Below are 27,490 nucleotides of genomic sequence, written 5' to 3' on the forward strand. Positions count from 1 at the left end.
GGGAAGGTGCTAGGTGAAGAAATAGATAACAATAGTAGGAAAAATTACAAAAACAGAAGGTTCCCTTTGAAAAGTATATTGGTGGACAGCATTTGGTTTTGTAAAAGAGGCACTATTTTTTATAGAAAAAAACACTGTTATGTGGTGTATAAAAGTCTCTAAATAACGACAAGACTGTTTACTCGTGATTGTACTAAATCTCAATATTCAAGAAATGTAAGGAGTTTTCATGGTACATTTCAGTGTATGATTTATGGTGTCTAGTGTTCCAAAAATAATGTCAACTTGTTGATAATGAAGACCCCTTAACATCAAGTCAGAAACTATATTTTTTCTCTTGCTCAGGTCACCTATTTTTGATATCTGGCATAGGGTTTTAGAAATGTTTAAGGGGATCATGCAGGGTGAGTTGGGAAGGGCAATCAAAGACAGAGGGATGAAGAAAAAATAAAAGAAAGAGAACCACCGAAGTTTAAAAAATAGAAATCAGAAATAAAATGCTAAAAGTGGAAGCTGAAACTAAACATTTTTCTATAAATATATGAAAAAGCAAAAGCAAAAAATTGTTTGTACCTGTTAGGATTTACACTGATTCTCTTACCAAGATACTCTTGATAATGCAGCTTGCTTCCAGCCCTCTCTTTCTGCTCGTCTCCTCCCTAATTGGCATGATTATGTGAAACACACATCCTTATACATGTTTTCTTCCAAGAAGGTGCCAAGCCTCTTACCAGCCCACCAATCACTGTCTCAACACATAGCATGTCCTACAGACAGATTCCATGCTGGCTTCACAACAGCACTGTCCCTGAGGCAGCAGAATGTTAGGTAATAAAGGCCAGACTGGCACAGGTAAATGTACAACATAAACATACATTTCCAAATTGCATACAGTATAAAAAGACAGCAACATCTGCTTCTAGGAACTCCATCTACTGGCCTCTTCCAGAGAAAAAGGCAGCCGTGCCTCACCATGGCTCCCAGAGCACATGTGCTATCTTGACATGCTCATACTCACAAGGATGCTTGGCTATGGCAGTGACAGTGAGGAGATTCACCTCTCATACAGCTCAATAGAAAGTTCATCTTGTATTTTCAATATCAAACATTTCATATAGTAAAATCCAATCCCAAGACTTCTTGGATTCAGTTTTCACACACATTTAAGTACAGCTTTATTTGGTACTGAATGTAGTTCAGACTCTATAAGACATCACTTCAAAATTAGGTGGATACTGCCAATATTTTCATTTATTTATTTATTTATTTATTTATTTTTAATGGGGTGACATCAGTAAATCAAGATACATATATTCAAAGATAACATGTCCAGGTTATCTTGTCGTTCAATTATGTTGCATACCCATCACCCAAAGTCAGATTGTCCTCTGTCACCTTCTATCTAGTTCTCTTTGTGCCCCTCCCCCTCCCCCTTCCCTCTCCCTCTCCCCCCTCCCCCCGTAACCACCACACTCTTATCAATGTCTCTTGGTCTCACTTTTATGTCCCATCTACGTAGGGAATAATGCAGTTCCTGTTTTTTTCTGATTTACTTATTTCACTCCGTATAATGTTGTTAAGATCCCACTATTTTGCTATAAATGAACACACAATGGAGAAAAGAAAGCTTCTTCAACAAATGGTGCTGGGAAAACTGGAAAGCCACATGCAAAAGAATGAAGCTGGACTACAGTTTGTCCCCCTGTACTAAAATTAACTCAAAATGGATCAAAGATCGAAACATAAGACCTGAAACAATAAAGTACATAGAAGAAGACTAAACTCATGGACCTGGGCTTTAAAGAGCATTTTATGAATTTGACTCCACAGGCAAGAGAAGTGAAAGCAAAAATTAATGAATGGGACTACATCAGACTAAGAAGTTTTTGCTCAGCAAGAGAAACTGATAACAAGATAAACAGACAGCCAACTAATTGGGAAATGATATTTTTAAACACCTGCTCAGATAAGGGCCTAATATCCAAAATATACAAATATTTTCAATTTTAACTGTGGAGAATAAGAAAAAAAACTCTCATCTTGCAAATTCTGAACCATCTGATCACTAACAAGAATGGGAGTACCAATGAGACCCTGTCTGTAAACCTGGTCAATTTAGTGAAAAATAATATTAAATATCTATGCTAGATTTTTGGCAACTTCTGAGACATCCATTTCTTCCAAGTGGATTGCATGAAAAAGGCAGGTTATCTCACTACCATTCTGGGCTCCACTGCCTATAGCTTGCTGCTATTTCTGGCAGACATAAATGGTTAAGCTGGGCCTAACTGACCTTGACTTTAGTGAATTATAGAGCTGAATTCTATCAGTTACACCACAAATTTGTACTAAATCTTCCTTTGTCAGTTTTAATAAGTCGGCACCTGAAAAACTGTAAAACAGTCTTGGTAGGAAGAGAATCTGTTTTTGAGCAGCCACTGCTGTTTTCCTGGTCATAGCTGAATGCTGAAGCTATTGACCAGAGGCCTGTGAAAAGATCTCCTTGATGATTTGGAGAATTGCTGTCGGTGACAAGGCAAATGTTCTGTTCCGGGGAGGTGAGAAGGGACAATATGATGGGGCTGTTATTCACTTAGGCTTTGCAGATATCAGATCATGGAAAACATTTTGTGAGGATTGTGGTATCATAGCATGGCTAATACTTTCCTTTTTCGTGAGCAGGTCTCTTCATCTCTCTTGGTCAGTTATTTTGTTTTCCATCTGCACCTTCAGGCTTATAAACTTTGATCTGGCAGCTAGCTTAGTATAGATGATCTTTGAATTCATGACTTCCATCCTGCTTAAAAATGTCTACCTAGATTCTAAAAGGCACTCCCTTTTCACCTCTGTGCTTCTGTGGAGTAAATTCTGTGCTGATACCGTGGACCTGAATGAAAGCAGATGTGCATTTTGAAGGGTTTCATAGAAATTCAACCACCATTAACTGGCTTGAATTTGTCCTTGTTTCAATTATTCCCACAGACATAGGAATTTGTAAATCAAGATGTCTGTGTCCTAGGCCATTCCACTTCCAACCTTCAAGTTGCTGATGCTCTGTATATTGTAGCTGTTTATCATAGAATGCAACTCCAGGGATACTCTTTACCAGTTTTCCAGTGATCTCAAGCATATCTCCCATTTTTTGATTGTCTAGCATTTGAATATTATAAAACTGACTTTGGTTCAGATAAGTGAGCATTTGATCATGCAATTTTACTGCTGGAGACGTTGGAGAGTGTATGTGAGAGGGGCAGAGGGTAGATTCATCAACCAATGAAAGGCTAGAATTTTTCAACTTTAAAATGCCCAATGTCAGCCTGGCAGTTGTTTCAATGGATAGAGTGTGGGCCAGAGGTATGGATATCCTGGGTTCAATTCCTTGTCAGGGCACACAGGAGAAGCAACACTCTGTTTCCTTTTCCCTCTCTCCCTTTTCTCCATCTTTCCCTGATGCAGACAGTGGCTCCATTGGTTCAAGCATGGCCACAGTGCTGAGAATAGTTAGGTTAGTCAGAAAACATCAGCCTCGGGTATTAACAGTAGCTTGAATTCCAGCAGCCACAAATGGGGTTGTCGGGTGAATCCCAGTCAGGGCATATGTAGGAGTCTACCTCACTATCTTCCTTCCTCTCACCTAAAAACATAAAAACATACATACATAAAATGAGCAATGCCAATACATTCCATGCTGCAGATGCTTGCTCCCAGCTCCTCTTTGATGCCAGAGCACCTGGCATCAAAGTCATGCACCAACACTGAATCAATCATCTCCTCAATCTGAGCACTCTGGCTATTTTCTGGCTTGCTGTTGTCCAGTGTTCAGTGCACTCTGCATGAGAGGGGCAAAGAAGCCAATCTTCTTGGGAGTATCCTAAAGGAGGGCACAATTGAAACTTCCAGTGGCAAAATGAGTGGTAACCAGTGTCAGTCTGGGGGGCAGCTGAGACAAGAGCAGATGGGCTGCAGACATGACAAGGCAAGGAACTCTAGCAGGAGTGGCAGAGCCAGGGACAGTACTTCCCTCCTGGGCGCAGCCCTAGCTTCGCATTTCATGCTGCCCCCACTGCTGCCCACCACCTGAGAAGGTAGCACAGTTGCCACCACCTGCCACACCCAAGGGCCCCAGCTGCATCCTCCCCTGGACTGCATGTGGTGTAGGGAAGAGTTCAGCCAGCTCTTACAACTGTCACAATGGAAGTGAGCCATCACTTCATTCTTGGGCTTATCTTCAGATTTGGACCAACCCCTCAGTCTCTACTGCCCTAGCCAACTGATGCTCCACAAGAGCTCAGAATGGCATCCATACTGATATCCAGAACTCATACAACTCAACACCAAGAAAACAAACAATTCAAGTAAATACGAGGCAGATGCCCTGAATAGACACTTCTTTGACAAAAGACATACAGATGGCCAATAGACATATGAAAAGATGTTCAATATCATTAATCCTCAAAAAAATGCAAATTCAAATCACAATGTGATACCACTTCACACCTCTCAGAATGGTTATAATCAATAAATCATCAAATAACAAGTATTGGCAAGGGTGTGGAGAAAAGCAAACCTCCATGGTCTGTTGGTGGGAAGCATGTTGGTGCAAGCACTGTGTAAAATAGTATGAAGGGTCCTGAAAAAATTAATAAAGGACTTATGTCATGACCCAGCGATTTTATTTCTGAAATTCTGCACCCCAATGGTCATTACACTGTTATTTACAATGGCCAAGATATGGAACCAACCCAAGTGTCCATCAACAGAAGAGTAGATTAAAAAGATGTGATGGGCCCTGGCTGGTTGGCTCAGTGGTAGAGTGTCAGCCCGGTGTATAGAAGTCCCGGGTTCAATTCTCCGTCAGAGCATACAGGAGAAATGCCCATCTGCCTCTCCACCCTTTCCTCTCTCTTTTCTCTCTATCTCTTTCTTCCCCTCCCACAGCCAAGGCTCCATTTAAACAATGTTGAACCAGGTGCTGAGGACAGCTCCATGGCTTCCACCTCAGGCAGTAGAATGGCTCTCGTTGCAATGGAGCAATGCCCCAGATGGACAGAGCATTGTCCCCTAGTGAGCATACCAGATGGATCCAGGTTGGGCGCATGTGGGAGTCTATCTCTCTGCCTCCCTGTTTCTCACTTCAGAAAAATACAAAAAACAAAAAAAAAGCTTTGATGCTTAAATACAATGAAGTATTTCATTACAGGAATGAAATCTTAACACTTATGAACAATATGGGTGGACCTAGAGGATATTATGTGAAGTGAAATAACTCAATCAAAGGAAGACAAATACCATATGATTTCACATATGTGTGAAATATAAAAAATATATAAATGAACAAAATTTAAACACTCATAGATACAGAGAACAGAATAATGGTTGTCAAAGGAAAAGAAAATTGGGGGACTGGGTGAACAGATTAAGAAGTTTAGACTAGTATTTACAAAACAGTCATGGGGATGTTAAGTACAGCGTAGGAAATGTAGTCATTAATATTGTAATAACTATGTATGGTGCCAAGTAGGTACTAGAAATGTCAGGGAAACACTTTGTATAGTACATGACTGTGTAATTACTATGTTGTACACCTGAAACTAACAAAAAACATATTGATTGCAAACTGAAATTAGAAAAAAATATATTTTAAAAAATTTTTAAAAGAAGTACAAATTTGTAGTTACAGAATAGTCATGTATATATAAAGTACAGCATAGGAAAATAGACAATAACATTGTAATAATGGTGTATGGTGTTAGATGGGTATCAGATTTATCAGAGTGATTACTGCATAAGTTATAGAAATGTGAAATTATTAGGTTGTCCATCCAAAAATAATACTATACTGGACATCAAATGTAATGGAAGTCAAAATATATATTTGTACAAAAAGGCAGAAGAAAATATTCTCCTAATCTTTGCAAATTGGATTTGTGTTGGAAATTCCCTCAATAACTATCCACCCTCTTTTTTTATTTATTTTTAGAGAAGAGAGAGAGAGAGAGAGAGAGAGAGAGAGAGGAGAGAGAATCAGAGAGAGAGAAGGGGGGAAGAGCTGGAAGCATCAACTCCCATATGTGCCTTGACCAGGCAAGCCAAGGGCTTTGAACTGGCAACCTCAGCATTTCCAGGTCAATGCTTTATCCACTGTGCCACCACAGGTCAGGCACTATCCACCCTCTTGACAACACTACCTAAGCTTTCACTTCCTGGTTGGGCTGAACCTATAGATCAGCCACAAATAAAAACTTCAGGCCTTCACTGGTCTTTTGTGAGCATCTGTCTTACACTGGCAATAAACATGGCTTTTCAGATTTCCTATTAACTTGTGGGAATTTGTCAATTATCTTATTCTTTAAAATAACTTGCTCCATAGAGTTTCTACTGAGGTTTTCAACATGTCTATTGTTTTATTCAATTGTAATATTTTGCCCAAGATAGCAGTAGCTTGTTCATTTGCTTTATAGTTCTTTTGTATGTTTGTTTGTTTTTTACCTTGTTGTGTGACCTGGGTACTTTTCTTCCCCTCTCTGAGTTTCTGTACAACAATAGTGGAGTTCAGTGATGTTATTTTGTTTGTTTCTTTCTTTGTTTTTTAGCAAGACAGACAGGAACACAAAGACAGAGACAAAGAGAGGGACATATAGGGACAGACAGACAAGAAGGGAGAGAGATGAGAAGCATCAATTCTCAGTTGAGGCTCCTTAGCTGTAGCTCCTTAGTTGTTTATTGTCTGCTTTCTCATATGTACCTTGATCAGGGCATTACAGCAGAGCTGGTAACCCCTTGCTCAAGCCAGTGACCTTGGACTCAAGCCAGCAACCTTGGGCTTCAAACCAGCAACATTGGGCTCAAGTCAGTGACCACAGGGTCATGTCTATGATCCTACACTCAAGCCAGCAACCTTGCACTCAAAATGGTGAGACCCGCATTCAAGCTGGCAACCTCAGGGATTCAACCTGGGCTGTGTGCATCCCAGTCCAATGCTCTATCCACTGTGCTACTGCCTGGTCAGGGGAGGGGTGTTTGTTTTTGACAAACACCTTATGCTTTGGACTTTTCTATCCTGAAAGAGTTCTGAGTTTGTGAGGAAAAACACTTTGTGTCAGGCCTTTAAGGAACCTTAAGTTAGATTAAAGCAGATACATACAAGTTCTTAGAAATAAGCTCTGCTCTGCTCTTTCTGAAAACTGGTACCTATACCAAGAATATGAGTGCAGTCTTTAAGACAAATGCAATGCTAAGGAAGGGAGTAGGAAAAGGCTAATTAAAATACCACGAAGCTCTAGATCCATGTTTAAGTCACATTTTTCTTGATTCAGTTATTTCTTGGTTGCTGTAAAACTTTGCTTATTTCCCGGAGTTCTCAAAAAGTTTATTTGACAGTTTTTACTCATTTTTCAGTGTATCTTTGTAGATATTGGCCCTTTGGGCTCTCTCATTGACCATTTTTATTCTCTGATAATTTTTTGAATGGGTGATGGGATATGGTCAGTAAGGAGAATACATGGAAGGACCAAAAGTGACATGATTTACTTTTGCTTGTACATTATTCTACCAATTATGGGGCATTCCTGCCATAGTGAATATATAAAGAGGCTTGACAGATGTAATTATCATAATAGTTTATATTGTTGAAGGATGTGTACAAGTCCTGCCGGGGGTGAGGATGACCGAGATACAAAGTCCCGACTCTGGGGACCAGGTTCAGTGATGAAGATTCACTTTATTCAGGAACTAAGCTAGCTTATATATATATAGGTTCAGCCTACAGGGTGTTACAGCATGTCCTTCACAGCCAATGGCTGAAAAGATCAGGGAGCTGCCTGGTTGGCATTAAGTCACTTCCTTATTGAGGGTTAGCTCCCTTCCTGGGTATGCCCAGGAGGCTTCTGGGAGCTGGAGTATTCTCACAGCATTGCATCAGCCACAGCTGCTAGGAATGCACTCTGCGCTCTACCCACACCTCCCCCTTCTCTTTTCATTAAGGCCAATTGGACTTGATGAACGACAGCTTGCTGTTGTTGTAGCTTCTGAATGCTATGCATTACGCAACAGAACCCTAGTAGAACTAAAACAATTATGATACCTATTATACCATATGCTAATAGATTAGCTGGATTAAACAATGAGGCAAGCTTCTGTAATGTTTGGCTAGTTTGGAAATAGAATGGGGGTCTTAAACAGGGGATTCCTCCTAGTGGTCGGAATGTCACTTCCCTTCCATTGTGTTACAGAGACCTTCTAGGTGCCATTAAACACAGTTCCATTTTGATTGTAAAAAATGGATGTAGGTCCATGCACACCCCCTTCCCACAAAAGTTCCAGCATCCAAACACAGAACGGATGACTTGCTGTGGGCTGCATACTACATATGGTTGCAAGGCACATTACACAAATTACAACAACATGACAAATCATACAATTTCAACAATTACAAAGGTACATTTCACCAGTCTCTGAGCACTTTACCAAAAGCACAAAATGTCCTTGGCCTTCTTTCTAGCCATGGGAAAAGCTTCCTGGGGCAGGGGAGTGCTTCCAGCAAAGCCACCCCCCACCCCCATCAGGGTATTTCACATTGTCCAAAATCCATAAATTCATGCAACAAAGGAGCCAGTGTTCACTTGAGTCATAGTCCAGGATATCAGCCCAAGCACATGAGGCCTCAGCCACCCCCTCATCCCTGCCATCCTGGCAGGTCTTACACTGTCCCAAAGAGGAGCATGTAGCAATGGCAGTCAGCATTTCCATCTCTGCTCTGGAGAGCATGATGGCATCCACCTCTATATCCCAAAATGTCAGTGAACCCACCAGCAGCTTAGGCACTTCCTGAGCATGATGGCATCCACCTCTATATCCCAAAATGTCAGTGAACCCACCAGCATCTTAGGCACTTCCTGACATACCAGCAGCCACTTGGCAATGCAAGCCTGGCTCCCATTCATCCTCCCACTGCAGCTGCTGTTGTTTACCTTCTGGATTCTGCGAATCGCAACTTCGTCCCAATCCTCACCCTCCAAAGATGAACTGAAAACACCAGCTTGCACTGCCAGGCTCGAGCCCGGGGCTGTCGCCGCCTGAGTCTGGGAGTCAGTGGTTACTATAGCACACATAATTAAAAGCAGAGCACCAGGGCTTGGGGGCCCATCAAGGGCAATTCTCTGCACCCCCCCCGCCAAAGCCTCCACATGCCCCCAGGTGATGGGGTGTGCATGCCAGTCACAAGGTCTTCTGGAGCGGAGAGGACCTCCTCCCCTCAGGCATAGTCAGTGCAGAGAAGGCCAGGGCTGTAGCTTTGGATGAGTGAAGACTGAACCACTTAGTGGGTGCCCAAGATACCCTGTCAAGCAGGTTGGGGGGTTCCTGGAATCCAGATTGGCTAAAAACACAAGTATAACCTCTCACTTGTATTAGAAGAGGGTGTGATCCCCGCCACTGTGCTGTGGCTGGGTCCTTCCAGTGTCATTACAGAGAGGGGGTGGGAGAGAGAGAGAGCGAGAGATAAAGAAAAATAGACAAGACAGACAGAAAGAAAAAAGATACATGGGGCCATATATGCTGGCCCATGAGTCTGCAGCAGGAACATGTGATGGAGAAAATGGCATATGAGAGGCTGGGGTGGGTCATTGAGCTCCGGCAGGGAATGCGGAAGTAGTGACTTCTGCTTTTTTGGGTAGCCGAGCTGATGGCACAGTTTCCTTTTGTTTGTTTGTTTGTTTGTTTTTTGGGTTTTTTTTCTTTTTCTGAAGCTGGAAACAGGGAGGCAGTCATATAGACTCTTGTATGCGCCTGACCGGGATCCACCCGGCATGCCCACCAGGGGACGATGCTCTGCCCATCTGGGGCATCGCTCTGTTGCAACCAGAGCCATTCTAGCACCTGAGGCAGAGGTCACAGAGCCATCCTCAGCACCCGGACCAACTTTGCTCCAATGGAGGCTTGGCTGCAGGAGGGGAAGAGAGAGACAGAGAGGAAGGAGAGGGGGAGGGGTAGAGAAGCAGATGGGTGCTTCTCCTTTGTGCCCTGGCTGGAATCAAACCCAGGATTTCTGCATGCCAGGCCAACACTCTACCACTGAGCCAACCAGCCAGGGCTTGATGGCGCAGTTTCTAATGTGTCTAGTTTCATTTTTGCATGCTCAGCTGCAAGTCCATCAAAGTTGGTGGCCCAACCCTTTTCTTCCTCTACAGGAGGAGGTGAATATGGAGGTAGGGGATCCTCTGAGAGAGGAGTAGCCTGTCCTCTTCCCTTAAGGATGGGCGGAGGGTCCCCAGAAGGAGCACCAGTCAAACAGGTGTGTGTTGCCAATAAGGCAGGAGTGAGGCCAAGAGGGAAAGTTTGTCCCCCATGTACTTCGGCCAAACAGACATGCCAGAAAGCTTGGGCCCAAGTATCCGGGTCCCAAAAAGGCGCGTCCCTAATTCAGAGATTGAAACCTGAGAGGATCTCCCAGTAAGTACAAAGATCCTTTTCACTAACTTTAACTTGCCTACTCTGCAATAAGGTGTGCAGGGCTCGAGAGTGGGGGAGAAGGTTTCCCATTGCAGAGGGTCACTCACCCAGCCCTTGGATGCTGTTTAGGTCTCTGCCCACACTGGGCGTCAGTTGTGGACAAGTCCTGCCGGGGGTAAGGACGATGGAGATGCAAAGACCCGACTCCAGAGACCAGGTTCAGTGACACAGATCCACTTTATTCAGGAAGTAAGCTATCTTATATACATGGGTTCAGCCTATAGGGTGTTACAACGTGTCTTTCACCAATGGCTGAAAAGATCAGGGAGCTGCATGGTTGGCACTGAGTCACTTCCTTATAGCGGGCAAGCTTCTTTCCTGGGTGTGCCCAGGAGGCTTCTGGGAGCTGGAGTACTCTCACAGCATTGCATCAGCCACAGTAGCTAGGAATGCACTTTGTACTCCACCCAAAGAAGGCCAAGTCATTTTTTATTTTTGTAATATTAGTAATAAGGATAAGAGGAAAGTATGTGTTTTTCCCAGGTGATCTATATGTAAAAGATATCAGAGGTCTAGTCCAATTTGGAAGATAATTTAGAGGTAAGCAAGTAATGTTGCAGTCTGAGGGTTTCTGGAACCTAGTTCTAACATATGAATGGAAGAAAGAGGAAGCAAAATTGAGAACAAGGCAAAATCAAATTGTGATGCAGACCTAAAAATTTTTAGTCATTTCTACCAGAAGCTCTGTAGTATATGTGGTTCTTCAGACTTCTCCCAAAGTTGACTTAAATAATCAGGCTGTTATATTCCACCTCAAGAAGTTATTGGTTTTGGGCTGCCTCTGGAAAGACACAATTTCTGATGGGCAATCTTCTGCACTTCAGTCACTTTCTAGAGCTGCTGACAGCTTTGATATATCTTTTTTGATATATCTCTGAGTTGACCATAAGTAGAATTTTTATTCTGTATTAAGTACATGCTAATGTAATTTGCATTGTTCCATATTCAGATAGATAGCACTCTGAAAATAAGTGTATAATATAAAGTTTAAATTGATTCCTAAATATCAATAGGCATATACATTATTATTAAAAAACTCATTTCAAAGCTTTTCATTGGTGCTTCTTAAGAAAGTGTATTTTAAATTAACTTATATACATATTTCAAAGAAAAATAAAAAAAATTGATAATGGAAGCAAGCTCTGCAAAGAAATTTTGCTAACATGAGAGATAGGTATATATTATTTAACAAGAATTTGTGCTTGACTGTTTTTTCCCAAGGATGATCTGGGGACAAAATAAATGCAGTCTTCTCACTGAAAATTTATTTAGGTATATACCACATCAGAAGTCTATATAGCATCTTAATTTTATTTTTTAATGCATTACCCTTTTTAACCATAAAACTATATATTGATGTACCTCATTATTTATCAAAAAATGACGTTAAAAACACATAATCCATGTTGAACCTCTGAAAAACGTAGTTATTCTAATGTTAATGACTATGCCACCTAAGATTCTAGAAGACAGCTTATATCATTATATTTTCCAGGAACATGACATTATTGACCAACTGGTTAGAAATATATTATATAAACATAATGCCTCTCCTTTTTGACTTGATAGAAAAGGCACAGAAATTGTAAGTGCCCATTAACATTAGTCAATGATGTTATTATGCTAGATTGTCCATGAGTTCTGATTTCAAAATTAGTAATTTCTATCTTCTCTTTTGAAATTTTCCTGCTACTCAGTGTAATAATAAAACATTCATGCATTCTCTGTCATTAAAAAAATGTTTACTTCTAAAAAAATATGAAGAATAAGTAAATGGCTTCTTTCTAGAAGAGAATGCATCTGCAAGATAAGGATAAAGTAATTAATTTGTGTCTCATATATCTTTGTAGCTTAAAGGAAAATGCCAAGTCTCTCAGAACATTGGCTCATTTGTATGTAAGACTGAATTTGCCATTAAATTGATATAATTCTTAATGGACTCCTTTTTTCAATTTTCAATTCTTCAAATATCTTTATAATCTCATAGCAATACTCTAAAGGTTTAATGCAATTGAGAAGACAGGGACAACTTAAAATTTATATCTATATCAACAAGCTACTGTAGTATATCAACTTAAATTTTAAAAGTCCTTGGGCCAACTAGTCCTTACTGGTATGGTACATTATACATGTCTAACCAAATGTGAAGTATCAAACATGAACATAGTTGAGGAAAACACAGGTAGTACTAATTACTATAGTCTAACAGAAACACCAGAAGCTGAAAAGACTTTCCAAATCAATAAACAAAGCTATTCTAATATTTAGGAGCATAATGTGATCTGTAACATAAATGGGTACTAAAAAGTCCTGGTACATGTAATAGAAATATTTCTGTTTCTTAAGGGTTACTCAATAACACAAAAATACGTTGTATTCATCCAGATAGTCTTAGAACACAAACAGAGGGGAAGTGGTATACTAAGGGGTCAAGAAGGGTGGTGGATTGGTCAAAGTTCCGTACCCTCCCCTCAGTACTGCCAATGATTTCTGGGAAAGAAAGTAATTTGATCCTGAGTTAATAGAGCTCTGGGTCACCCTCTTGACTTTGTGAATAATTTGTGGAGGCCTACACATATTAAAACAAAACATGTGTTTTCAACACCTTAGAAATGGTCAGCAACCTATTAAATAAAAATTAAAGGAAACATTATTACAGCTGTAACTAAAACCTCTCTCACACACAGACTATCTGAGAGATTGCAAAGGCCTGTGACACATGAACAGATTATTGGTGAATTAATTTTTCTTGGAAAACTGTGCAAGTACACGTGGCTAGAAATTACTGATGGAATTTGCTACATGTCTTACAGATAATTCATTGGATAAAACAATATAAAACAAAGTTACCATGTTTAGCTCATATTTTTTCTTGAGTTTCTACACTATTTTATTGTCCACCAACATAACCTGAAGCATTGGCAAGACTCCATTATAGCATTACTCAGTAACTTTTATATACTGTTTCCTCTCATAATTTGAGATGCAATAATAATTTCTGTTATAAATTTCTTTATAACTATACTCACTGATGTATGATGCATTTATTTAAGCATCAATGGATAAACAAAGTTATCCATGGGTGACTAACAACCTTGAATAAATATCACTTCACTCAGTTGATATCCATATTACCTAAGAAATGCAATTACATGCTGGGACCTATTATCCCAATTAATGGACTGTTTTATATTCACTGTGCATTATACTTGAAACACTTTAGAGGACTGGCCTTCACTTTGCTAAAGGCAAAGTAAAATTTATAACAAATAACCAAGAAAAGTCTTTCATTTACTTAACAAGATATGTAGCATGTAATTATACTTTAAGCATAACTAAGCAAGGCTCAAAAATGCCCTTTGATTTAAACCACAATAAAATTATATTTTGAAAACCATAACAAATATAACTTTGTAATGAACAAAACATTGTGGGTTGCTGCAACACTGGAGGCTTATCAACTATGTTTATTTCTCCCTTTTTGAAATGATATGAGCAAAGGTTAAACCTGATTATTTATTATATTCAGAGATTCTCATAATTCCAGTCATATGAACTTAAAGAGCAGCAATACACAGAGGTTTTCCACTAGCTGGATGAGTGAACAAATAAAATGATCGGCTAAGAAGTACACAACCCCTTGTTGTGTTGCTAGTTTGTAAAATGTCAGCCTGAGGCTATGTTTTACCACAATGGAATTTGAACACTGAAGTTTAACTCTACTCCCTCTGGTGGTTTGCAAAGCTGTATTACAAAGCTATAAAATAAAACACAGTTGTAACTCTTTTCCTTATTGTAAGAAGCATTGATCGGCTCTGATTGTATATTATGGCAAAGGGGCAGTCTATTACATAAATTTATTGCATTTTCTTCCTGATAATTACTGGAAGTTATTGAACAAGGCAGGGAGTTATAGCCAATAATTTTCTGCTGTAGCTGAGGAAGCAAATCTACAGTTATTTAGCGGATCAAAAGAGCTGTAAACAACACATCCTGTTTATAATGTACTAGAAATTTATAATTTACATTGCATTTGAGGTTATTTTAAGAATTATACCCTCAATTCCACAAATTTAGAATTAAAATGTGAACTGTAGCAAAATACCACACTAAATATACCACCATTGTTTTTTAAAATGGTTTTGACAACACTTAAAATCAAGTCAAACCATTTGGATTTGCTATTTTACTTTCTTAAGACATATAAGTTTTGTTAATTTTTATTTAAATTTGTCACTTATACTTAGCACTTCATCTTTGCTAATATATATTTTCACTTAAAATTATAATTTTTTATATATCTACACTCAGCCTTTTTCAGTGGAAGAAATTTTCCAATAATAAAAAATGTAACTACATTTTAAAACACCAAAGTCACTGAAAGAAAAAGATACAAGTTAAAATATAATACTTAATTTCTCTTTCTACAGAATACAGAACAAAATAAAAGGACCAAGTTTAAGAAATTAGGAGATGTTAAAATGAGCACATGGACATATATATGGAAGTATATATCTCTAATTTCTGCCATACTTAGACTGAACTAAGGTTGACAAAGTGAACAAAAGATAAATTGGAAATCATCTAGTATTATTTACTCTTTTATTTATATATTCTATAATCACAAAGTTTGTATGTTCCCTGTCTGGTAATGAAGAATGAACTTTTACAAGATTAATTCTCCAAAAGCCTATAAATAACAATTTGGGGTGGGGTGGGTACTCCTGAAGGCACCAGAAAACAAGCAGAAGCAGGCAGATACACTTAAAAAGAAACAGGGTCACAGATAAGTTTTCACATTTTAGAGTTTTTTGCATGAATAAAAGGCCCTCACAGTTCTATTTGAGGGAGATAAAATTAAATTGTAAACCCTGAACCATAATGACTGGAAAGTGAAAGCAGTACCTCATAACAAAAAGAAACACACAGGGGGTCCCCTAATCTCAGTGTATAAAATCATTTGTGTATCTAGCTGACTTTAGAGTAACACAGGTGTGAGACAGACTGTAAGTATACCAGCTATGACTAAAAGAACTAAACAGATTTCAACTTCTGGCCTCCACATAGGAGTATGAGTACAGCAAAGGAGACTGACTGTCATAACAAAATAAATAAATAAACAACAATAACAACAAAAATACAATTTCTGAGAAAAAAATTCACTTGAATTGATTTACTATCTGATGAGAGATGACAGAAGAAAACATCAATGAACAAAAAGATAGATAAATAGAAACTATCTAACCTAAAGAACAGAGAGAAAAATAACTGAGTAGAGTCTCAATAACCTAAGGTATTATATGAAAAGATTAAACACATATGTAAGGGATATCAGAAGAGAGAGAGAAAATTGTTTCAGAAAATAAAACATTTATAGAAAAAAATGACTAAGTTTTCTCAAATTTGGTGAAACACATAACTTAGAGACTCATAAAACTCAGTGTTGGGAGAAAAAATATCATTCTCTACCCTTCAAAGTTCTGGCTGGACTGAAAATCAAATTAGCGCAAAACATATTAGCAAAAGAAAAGCAAATTAAAGTTTAATAACATATATACCTCCTGTATACGTGGGAGAGACCCAAGAAAACTGAGTATCTCTCACCAAAATTACAAAGCCATCATCATAAATATCATCTTCACCTCAAGAACAAAGAAAACTTTAGGGCAGGGATCCCCAAACTATGGCCTGTGGGGCTGCATGCGGCCCCCTGAGGCCATTTATTTGGCCCCCGCCACTCTTCCGGAAGGGACACCTCTTTCATTGGTGGTCAGTGAGAGGAGCATAGTTCCCATTGAAATACTGGTCAGTTTGTTGATTTAAATTTACTTGTTCTTTATTTTAAATATTGTATTTGTTCCCGTTTTGGTTTTTACTTTAAAATAAGATATGTGCAGTGTGCATAGGGATTTGTTCATAGTTGCTTTTTATAGCCCAGCCCTCCAACAGTCTGATGGACAGTGAACTGGCCTCCTGTGTAAAAAGTTTGGGGACCCCTGGGTTAGGGAATAGAGACAATTATGGGAAGTTTAAAGGTAAAGTACAGTAAATAACGGTCATACTGTTATGAAGATTTAAGTCCATGGCTTCTCCACTGAAAATGAAGACAGGCCTGGTCCAGTGAGGGTAACATCATTACAGATGGAGATTTCCATTAAAAACATACAAATTCTCTACAAAGGAAAACTTGTATTTGGTTTTCAGAGCTTCTCTCAGGTCTGTTGTTTCCTAAAATTTATGAACTAAAAATAATATCCCAAAGAGGCAAGTTTAAGGGTGGCAAACTCTACCTTTTATCAGCAAAGCACATAGAAATTAGTATGAGCAAAACCATACCAGGCATACCATCTCATTTTGCTAAAATACAGATATAAAGTGAAAATCCTGTAAACAAACAAAGAAAAATGGTAAATTATAGAGAAAGGATCATATACTAAGCTGACCAACTTTCTTACAATGAAAAGGAGGACAAAAATAAGTTGAAGAAAACAATATCATAAATAAAAGAAACATTTTATTTATTGCAACAATAATACATTATAATATCATAAATGCATAATAAAATCATTTGTAATATTTTATATTGTAATTGTGCTTATATGCCTATTAATTTTTAATAATTGTAATAAAAGTACTCATTTAGATATTATATAAATGAGTATTTTTCCATTGAATGAATATTTTTTGTCAATGTATTATCTTGTAACAATATATTGGAAATAGTTGAACAAGAAATATCCTTCATATTGAATTTTATGGCAAGTGCTGCAGCTGGAGTATCAACGTACAATCTCTATTTCTCACCTATCCAAAAATCATTAGCAATTGAAAAACTCTTTCAACTCTTGCATTAGTTCCAGGATAGCACAATGTAAATTGAACAAGAATAAATAAATTTTCACGTGGATATGTTCATTTTTGAAATGGCTAAGTATTTCCACCTATCTTTTATCAATTATGAAGTGTTTATTTTCCAATTTTATTAATTTTTCAGAATTTACATATACATTCAGTCTTCTAATTTCTTTAAAGACACAATTGTTGTCTATTTTGATGTCTGGCATTTTTTTAGACAACAACTCAAGACAGGATTCAATATCTGACCAATATACTTGCGATGAAGTAAAAAAACACCATTGAAAACTGTTATTTCCTGAGATGATTGTTTTAGAACATTCCTCAATATATTGAAAACATGTCTGGTAAAAATTCTGCACCTCTTTGATAAATGTTTCTGTTATGGCCAGATTTGATTCCTCTAAGACTGAGAATTTTCTTTTTATAATTAAACAAAGAAATTTTTCCTTAAAATGAGATTTATATTGAAGAATAAAGTCATTCAAAATAAGACTAACTTTTGTAGCTGAAATGTGTTCACCTTCAATTTTTTGAATCGTTTTGTGAAATATAGATGCTTGATTATGTACAAAATACATTAATATCTCAGATATTTTATTATTGAAAAATGATTCCAATATTTTAGGACATTTGTCTAAACTTTAAAAATATAAATGAAGAGATGATGTCAGAGTAATGGTGCGGTAGGAAGTGATACCGATAAATCTCCCCCAAAACTCAACAAGATCTTCAACCAGAAACAGAAAAACCTATCCTTGGAGCCTCCAGATGTTTCGCAATTCACCCGAAGATATGGTCGAGTGAAAAATTGGCTAAATATATAATCAAACCCCGAAGGAAATAGGGAGTAAGAAATACTCTGCCTTCCTCACTAACCTAAATAGGACAACTTTCACTGGGAACTGAGAATATAGAAACTAAGGTGGGCAAAGGGAATGAATAGATCCAGGCCATGACACAAACGGCTGAACCAGGCTGTGGCATAGAGATCCAAGCCGAGGAAAAACTGTTCCTGTGGCAACCCAGTCAATACAAGCTAACACTCGCACCAAACCCAGACAAAGAAAGACAAGTGGGGCAGCCATTTTCCCTGATCTCCAGGTCGGCACATGCAGATAGTGGGCGAGAGATTCCTCCGAGTGCCTCAGCTGTGGGCACTCGTGTTACCCCACAGAGAGGCAGAGACAGGGGCCTTTGTGTGTGGAAACTGCAGGCTGCCACAGCACCCTGAAAAAGCCACGCATGGAAAGGGAGTGAGAGTCAATTCCAATGCTGGAACTTTTCCATGCAGGTGGGGGTTTCACTCAGAGGGTGAGGCAGATGGCCTGATATCCTGGTCGGCATTCATGGAGAGTGGACAAGAGATTCCTCCCAGCACCTCAGGAGTGGGAGCCCATGTTATCCCACAGAGGGGCAGAATCAGGGGCCTTTGTGTGGGCCAAAAGCAGAATCTAGGGCCGCCCCAGCATCCTGAAAAAGATGTGCATGGGGAGGGAGGGAGAGCCAATTCCAATGCTGGAACTTTCCCATGTGAGTGGGCTTTCACTAAGAGTGTGAGACAGCCGGCCTGATATCCTGGTCTGCGTGCGCAGATAGTGAGTGAGAGATTCCTCTGAGTACCTCTACAGTGCACGCCTGTATTATCCCACAGAGGGGCAGAGTCAGGAGCCTTTGTGTGGGTGGAAGCCCCACCTGATTATGCTAGCAGTTCTGACTGACTGTGCCTTACCTAGAGCCCTGTGCTGAGTGGGAATAGAGTGGGGAGTTGCCAGCTCTTTGAGCCTCTTACTATCCAGGCAGAGGCAGCAGCAACCTCATAGCTGGATTATCAGGCTACTAATTGAGGAAGGAAAGACTAGGAGAGAGGCTCCAGGAACACGGCCTCTCTCACTGTTGGAGCCTATAAATGCTAATGAGCTTCAACTGCCAATGAGCCTGAAGCACAATACATGACATTGCCATAGAGACTTATCAACTGCAAACCTCTACCTGAGAGTGCCAAAAGGGCAGAACCCGGGGTACAGAGTTACCAACCAGGAAGAGGGAGAGAAAAGAAAAAGCAAGAAGATAACCTCTCAAAATCAAGAATAATCCGCAGACTTTATAACCTATCCCATTTTATTATATTTGTTCATTTGTTTCTCTTCATTCTTGATTATTTTTTCCTCATCCAATTTGGTCGTTTAACTCTCTGCCAGTCTTACTCTTTCCTCTCCTTGAACTACACTACCCATAAGTGTTAAATCTCCCATTATCTTTTCTTTCCTCTTCCTTTCTCTCTATGAGGGTTGTACTCCAAAACCCTTAACTCTCTCTCCTCTTTTTTCTTTTTCCTTCTTTTAGTGATTCCCTCTTTTTTTTCTCTCTCTCTTTCTTTTTTCCCTCTATATTAGTTTTTTCCTTTCTCCTTTACGTCTCCTCTCATTCAAACCTCAATAACTAACAAATTATCTTATCTGGGACTCAAACTTATGTTTGTGGCATTTTGGGGGTTTTTTACTTCACCTTTTTAAATGACTAGCAGTGCTCCCATCCCTGGCTCTCTGTTTTATCTAGTTCTTGTTTCACTAAATAAAATAGTAACTTTTTAATTTTCCCCCCATTTTCAGGTTTTCCTCTTATTCCTCTCATCATAACTCTTAGTCAACCAACACCTAAAAGCAAATTATTTTATCCTTGACCCAAATTTTTTCCTTAATATCTTTTTGTTGGTCCATACACGCCCTTTTTGGCCCCTTTATTACTTCTCCCCAATTCAGGCCCTCCATTACAGGCATTGTTTGTTCTATTTAGTACAATATAATTCACAGTTCACAACAAGATTTTCTTAAGAAAGAGGGGAGAGGAGGGGAGAGGAAAAAAGAAGGGGGAATAATTTCCTTTTTTAATTTTAATTTTATTTCATTTTTCTTTATTTGATTATTAATTTTTTTAAAAAAAAACTCTATTCAATTTTTAATTTTTTAATTTTTTTTATTCTTTATTAAATCTCATTAATACTATCAACAAAACCACCCTCAGATTCCATTAAGGAAGAGAAAATCAAATATCATGGATACAAAAGAAAGAGAGGTAACACAAAGAGATGAGGAAAAATATATGTAGAAAAAAATTAATATATTGGAAACCTTGGAGTTAAACGACAGAGAATTTAAAATAGAAATCCTAAAAATACTCAGAGATATACAAGAAAACACAGAAAGGCAATTTAGGGAGATCAGAAAAAAACTCAATGAACACAAAGAATATATGTCCAAGGAAATTGAAACTATAAAAACAAATCAAACAGATGAAAAACTCAATTCACGAGCTGAAAAATGAGGTAACAAGCTTAGCTAATAGTACAGGCCAGATAGAATGTAGGATTAGTGAAATAGAACACAAGCAACTTGAGGCACAACAGAGAGAAGAAGAAAGAGACTCAAAAATTAAAAAAAAAAAGAGATATCCCAACAGGAATTAATCGACTCCATCAAAAAGAATAACATAAGAATAATAGGTATATCAGAGGGAGAAGAGAGAGAAAATGGAATGGAGAACATACTCAAACAAATAATAGATGAGAACTTCCCAAGCCTGTGGAAAGAAATAAAGCCTCAAATTCAAGAAGCAAACAGAACTTTGAGTTTTCTTAACCCCAACACACCTACTCCAGGGCACATCATAATGAAATTGGCACAAACCAACGGCAAAGAAAAAATTCTCAAGGTAGTCAGGGAAAAGAAGAATACAACATATAAAGGAAGGCCCATTAGATTATCATCAGATTTCTCAACAGAATCTCTACAAGCTAGAAGAGAGTAGACACCAATATTTAAAGTCCTAAAGGAGAGAAACTTTCAGTCATGAATACTATACCCATCAAAGCTATCCTTCAAATATGAAGGAGAAATAAAAACATTCACAGATACAGAAAAGATGAGGGTATTTATCATCAGAAAACCCCCACTCCAAGAATTACTAAAGGGAGTTCTCCAATCAGATAAAAAGAACAACAAAAACAAAAACAAAACAAAACCACAAGTAAAAGCTCCAAGAAGAACACAATAAAACCAAATTTAAACTGCGACAACAACAAAAAGAAAGGGTGGGAGAGGATGGAAATTAACAGTAGCAAAGGACAATGGAGTGCAAAAGTACTCACAAAATAGTACACTAAAATGAACAGGGTAGGAACCCTTTTCATTACTTAAAGGTAACCACCATTGAAAAAACCACCACAGAAGCAAATGATTTAAAAAAGATAGCAACAGAGGAAAGATGTATGGAATACAACCAAATAAAAACAAAAGATAGAAAAATGAAAGAGAAGGATCCAACAAGACACAAAACTAACAGAAAGCAATATATAAAATGGCAGTAGGGAACTCACAAGTGTCAATAATTACACTAAATGTAAACGGATTAAACTCACCAAGAAGAAGGCACAGAGTAGCAGAATGGATTTAAAAAAATCAAACTGGGAGTGACGTCACGGAAATGGCGCCGTGAGAAGCACGTCCGACAGCTCTCCCCTAAATCACAACAAATTTATCAACTAGAAACAGAAAAATTTATCCTCTGAGCATTCCGGAGTTCCACACAAACTGAAAGCAAAAGGACTGTTATCACTTGAATCTGAGAGACGAGGGTGTGGAGGAAGCTACCGCAGCAGCGACGCTCATTCAAGCCGCAAGGGAGTGCGCCTGCGGGCTATCAATAAGACCACCCTCAGATGCCGATAAGAAAGAGGAAATCGAATATTATGGATACAAAAGAAAGAGAGGTAACACAAATAGATGTGGAAAAATCTATGGAGAAAAGACTTAACATATTGGAAGCCTTGGAGCTAAATGACAGAGAATTTAAAATAGAAATCTTAAAAATACTCAGAGATATACAAGAAAACACAGAAAGGCAATATAGGGAGATCAGAAAACAACTCAATGAACACAAAGAATATATTACCAAGGAAATCGAAACTATAAAAACAAATCAAACAGAAATGAAAAACTCAATTCACGAGCTGAAAAACGAGGTAACAAGCTTAGCTAACAGAACAGCCCAGATTGAAGATAGGATTAGTGAAATAGAAGACAAACAACTTGAGGCACAACAGAGAGAAGAAGAAAGAGACTCAAAAATAATAAAAAACGAGAAAGCCCTACAGGAATTGTCTGACTCCATCAGAAAGAATAACATAAGAATAATAGGTATATCAGAGGGAGAAGAGAAAGAAAATGGAATGGAGAATATACTCAAACAAATAATAGACGAGAACTTCCCAAGCCTGTGGAAGGAACTAAAGCCTCAAATTCAAGAAGCAAACAGAACACCAAGTTTTCTTAACCCCAACAAACCCACTCCAAGGCACATCATAATAAAGATGACACAAACCAATGACAAAGAAAAAATTCTCAAGGCAGCCAGGGAAAAGAAGAGTACAACATATAAAGGAAGGCCTATTAGATTATCATCAGATTTCTCAGCAGAAACTCTACAAGCTAGAAGAGAGTGGACCCCAATATTTAAAGCCCTGAAAGAGAGGAACTTTCAGCCAAGAATACTATACCCAACAAAGCTATCCTTCAAGTATGAAGGAGATATAAAAACATTCACAAATACAGAAAAGATGAGAGAATTTATCAACAGAAAGCCCCCACTCCAGGAAATACTAAAGGGGGTTTTCCAACCAGATTCAAAGAACAAAAGAAAATAACACCACAAGTAACAGCTCCACCAAGAACACAATAAAACCAAACTTAAACTGTGACAACAAAGGAAAAAAAGGGGGGAGAGGATGGAGATTAACAGTAGCAAAGGATGATGAAGTGCAGAAATACTTATAAGATAGGGTACTACAATGAATATGGTAGGTACCCTTTTCATTACTTAATGGTAACCACCCTTAAAAAAACCACCACAAAAACACTTGACTTAAAAAGGGTAGCAACAGAGGAAAGAAGTATGGAACACAAACAAACAAAAACAAATGATAGAAAAACAAAAGAGAAGAATCAAACTAGATACAAAACTAACAGAAAGCAATTTATAAAATGGCAGTAGGGAACCCACAAGTGTCAATAATTACACTAAATGTAAATGGATTAAACTTACCAATAAAAAGACACAGAGTAGCAGAATGGATTAAAAAAGAAAATCCAACTATATGCTGCCTACAAGAAACACATCTAAGCAACAAGGATAAAAACAAATTCAAAGTGAAAGGCTGGAAAACAATACTCCAAGCAAACAACACCCAAAAAAAAGCAGGCGTAGCAATACTCATATCCAATAATGCTGACTACAAGACAGAAAAAGTACTCAGAGACAAAAATGGTCATTTCATAATGATTAAGGGGAAGTTGAATCAAGAAGACATAACAATCCTTAATATATATGCACCAAACCAAGGAGCACCAAAATATATAAGACAGCTACTTATTGACCTTAAAACAAAAACTAACAAAAATACAATCATACTTGGAGACCTCAATACACCGCTGACGGCTCTAGATCGGTCATCCAAACAGAGAATCAATAAAGATATAGTGGCCTTAAACGAAATACTAGAACACCTGGATATGATAGACATCTACAGGACACTTCATCCCAAAGCGACAGAGTATACATTTTTCTCTAGTGTACATGGAACATTCTCAAGAATTGACCATATGTTGGGCCACAAAGACAATATCAGCAAATTTAGAAAAATTGAAATTGTACCAAGCATATTTTCTGATCATAAAGCCTTGAAACTAGAATTCAACTGCAAAAAAGAGGGGGAAAAACCCACAAAAATGTGGAAACTAAACAACACACTTCTAAAAAATGAATGGGTCAAAGAAGAAATAAGCGCAGAAATCAAAAGATATATACAGACAAATGAAAATGAAAATACGACATATCAGAATCTCTGGGATGCAGCAAAAGGAGTAATAAGAGGAAAGTTCATATCACTTCAGGCCTATATGAACAAACAAGAGAGAGCCGAAGTAAACCACTTAACTTCATACCTTAAGGAACTAGAAAAAGAAGAACAAAGACAACCCAAAACCAGCCGAAGAAAGGAGATAATAAAAATTAGAGCAGAAATAAATGAAATAGAGAACAGAAAAACTATAGAAAAAATCAATAAAACAAGGAGCTGGTTCTTTGAAAAGATCAACAAAATTGACAAACCCTTGGCAAGACTCACCAAGGAAAAAAGGCACAGGACTCAAATAAATAAAATCCAAAATGAAAGAGGAGAGATCACCACAGACATCATAGAAATACAAAGAATTATTGTAGAATACTATGAAAAATTATATGCCACCAAATACAACAATCTAGAAGAAATGGATAAATTCCTAGAACAATACAACCTTCCTAGACTGAGTCATGAAGAAGCAGAAAGCCTAAACAGACCAATCAGCAGGGAGGAAATAGAAAAAACTATTAAAAATCTCCCCCAAAATAAAAGTCCAGGCCCAGACGGTTATACTAGTGAATTCTATCAAACATTCAAAGAAGACTTGGTTCCTATTCTACTCAAAGTCTTCCAAAAAATTGAAGAAGAAGCAATACTTCCAAACACATTTTATGAGGCCAACATAACCCTCATACCAGAACCTGGCAAGGATGGCACAAAGAAAGAAAACTACAGACCAATATCTCTAATGAATACAGATGCTAAAATACTAAACAAAATACTGGCAAACCGAATACAACAACATATTAAAAAAATAATACATCATGATCAAGTGGGATTTATCCCAGAATCTCAAGGATGGTTCAACATACGCAAAACGGTTAACGTAATACACCATATCAACAAAACAAAGAACAAAAACCACATGATCTTATGAATAGATGCAGAAAAGGCTTTTGATAAAATACAACACAATTTTATGTTTAAGACTCTCAACAAAATGGGTATAGAAGGAAAGTATCTCAACATGATAAAGGCCATATATGATAAACCATCAGCCAACATCCTATTAAACGGCATAAAACTGAGGACTTTCTACCTTAAATCAGGAACAAGACAGGGTTGTCCACTCTCTCCACTCTTATTCAACGTGGTGCTAGAAGTTCTGGCCAGAGCAATCAGACAAGACAAAGAAATAAAAGGCATCCATATCGGAAAAGAAGAAGTAAAGCTATCACTTTTTGCTGATGATATGATCCTATACATCGAAAACCCGAAGGACTCCACAAAAAGATTATTAGAAACAATAAACCAATACAGTAAGGTCGCAGGATACAAAATTAACATACAAAAGTCCATAGCCTTTCTATATGCCAACAATGAAATATTAGAAAACGAACTCAAAAAAATAATCCCCTTCACGATTGCAACAAAAAAAATAAAATACCTAGGAATAAACATAACAAAGAACGTAAAGGACCTATATAATGAAAATTACAAAGCATTGTTAAGGGAAATCGAAAAAGATACAATGAGATGGAAAAATATTCCTTGTTCTTGGATAGGAAGAATAAATATAATCAAAATGGCCATATTACCCAAAGCAATATACAAATTTAATGCAATTCCCATCAAAATCCCTATGAGACTTTTTAAAGAAATGGAACAAAAAATCATCAGATTTCTATGGAACTATAAAAAACCCCGAATAGCCAAAACAATCCTAAGGAAAAAGAATGAAGCTGGGGGCATTACAATACCTGACTTTAAACTATATTATAGGGCCACGATAATCAAAACAGCATGGTATTGGCAAAAAAAGAGACACTCAGACCAATGGAACAGAATAGAAAGCCCAGAAATAAAACCACATATATATGGTCAAATAATCTTTGATAAAGGGGCCAACAACACACAATGGAGAAAAGAAAGCCTCTTCAACAAATGGTGTTGGGAAAACTGGAAAGCCACATGCAAAAGAATGAAACTCGACTACAGCCTGTCCCCGTGTACTAAAATTAATTCAAAATGGATCAAAGACCTAAATATAAGACCCGAAACAATAAAGTACATAGAAGAAGACATAGGTACTAAAATCATGGGCCTGGGTTTTAAAGAACATTTTATGAACTTGATTCCAATGGCAAGAGAAGTGAAGACAAAGATAAATGAATGGGACTACATCAGAATTAAAAGTTTTTGTTCAGCAAGAGAAACTGATATCAAAATAAACAGACAGCCAACTATATGGGAACTGATATTTTCAAATGACAGCTCAGATAAGGGCCTAATATCCAAAATTTACAAAGAACTCATAAAACTCAACAACAAACAAACAAACAATCCAATAAAAAAATGGGAAGAGGACATGAACAGACACTTCTCCCAGGAAGAGATACAAATGGCCAACAGATATATGAAAAGATGCTCAGCTTCATTAGTTATTAGAGAAATGCAAATCAAAACTACAATGAGATACCACCTCACTCCTGTTAGATTAGCTATTATCAACAAGACGGGTAATAGCAAATGTTGGAGAGGCTGTGGAGAAAAAGGAACCCTCATTCACTGTTGGTGGGACTGTAAAGTAGTACAACCATTATGGAGGAAAGTATGGTGGTTCCTCAAAAAACTGCAAATAGAACTACCTTATGACCCAGCAATCCCTCTACTGGGTATATACCCCAAAACCTCAGAAACATTGATATGTGAAGACACATGTAGCCCCATGTTCATTGCAGCACTGTTCACAGTGGCCAAGACATGGAAACAACCAAAAAGCCCTTCAATAGAAGACTGGATAAAGAAGATGTGGCACATATACACTATGGAATACTACTCAGCCATAAGAAATGATGACATCAGATCATTTACAGCAAAATCGTGGGATCTTGATAACATTTTAAGGAGTGAAATAAGCAAATCAGAAAAAAACAAGAACTACATGATTCCATACATTGGTGGAACATAAAAATGAGACTAAGAGACATGGACAAGAGTGTGGTGGTTACCAAGGGTGGGGGGGGAGGGAGGACATGGGAGGGAGGGAGGGAGGGAGAGAGTTAGGGGGAGGGGGAGGGGTACAGAGAACTAGATAGTGGGTGACGGAGGACAATCTGACTTTGGGCGAGGGATTTGCAACATAATTTGATGACAAAATAACCTAGACATGTTTTCTTTGAATATATGTACCCTGATTTATTAATGTCATCCCATTACCATTAATAAAAA

At 38.0% G+C, this 27,490-nt stretch overlaps 1 pseudogene; it reads right to left on the reverse strand.

The window, feature by feature from the left end:
* Nucleotides 1–1,213: 1,213 nt before the first annotated feature.
* LOC136317597 (upstream-binding protein 1-like) overlaps nucleotides 1,214–27,490 on the reverse strand; it is a 47,818-nt pseudogene continuing 21,541 nt past the window's right edge.

Source organism: Saccopteryx bilineata, chromosome X (genome assembly GCF_036850765.1).
Source record: "Saccopteryx bilineata isolate mSacBil1 chromosome X, mSacBil1_pri_phased_curated, whole genome shotgun sequence".
NCBI classification, from domain to species: domain Eukaryota; kingdom Metazoa; phylum Chordata; class Mammalia; order Chiroptera; family Emballonuridae; genus Saccopteryx; species Saccopteryx bilineata.